Source organism: Protopterus annectens, chromosome 1.part2 (genome assembly GCF_019279795.1).
Source record: "Protopterus annectens isolate FY-2018-M chromosome 1.part2, PAN1.0, whole genome shotgun sequence".
Lineage (NCBI taxonomy): Eukaryota > Metazoa > Chordata > Ceratodontiformes > Protopteridae > Protopterus > Protopterus annectens.
In genome coordinates this window covers 1,231,025,750-1,231,026,317 of record NC_056727.1, presented here as the reverse complement: position 1 = coordinate 1,231,026,317, position 568 = coordinate 1,231,025,750, and positions in this window count along the sequence as shown.

Genomic DNA, 568 nt, shown 5'->3' with positions numbered 1-568 from the left:
TCGGACCGATCGCGTGCCCTCGTGGCGGCGATCCAACATTCGAATGTCTGCCCTATCAACTTTCAATGGTACTATCTGTGCCTACCATGGTGACCACGGGTAACGGGGAATCAGGGTTCGATTCTGGAGTGGGAGCCTGAGAAACGGCTACCACATCCAAGGAAAGCATCAGGCGCGCAAATTACCCACTCCTGACTCGGGGAGGTAGTGATGAAAAATAACAATACAGGACTCTTTCGAGGCCCTGTAATTGGAATGAGTACACTTTAAATCCTTTAACAAGGATCTATTGGAGGGCATGTCTGGTGCCAGCAGCAATGGTAATTCCAGCTCCAATAGCGTATATTAAAGTTGCTGCAGTTAAAAAGCTCGTAGTTGGATGTTGGGATCGGGCTGGCGGTCCTCCACGAGGTGAGCTACCGCCTGTCCCAGCCCCTGCCTCTCGGTGCTCCCTCAATGCTCTTAACTGAGTGTCCTGGGGGTCTGAATACTTCAGCTAGGAATAATGGAATAGGACTCTGGTTCTATTTTCTTGATTTTCAGAACTCGGGCCATGATTAAGGGGGAC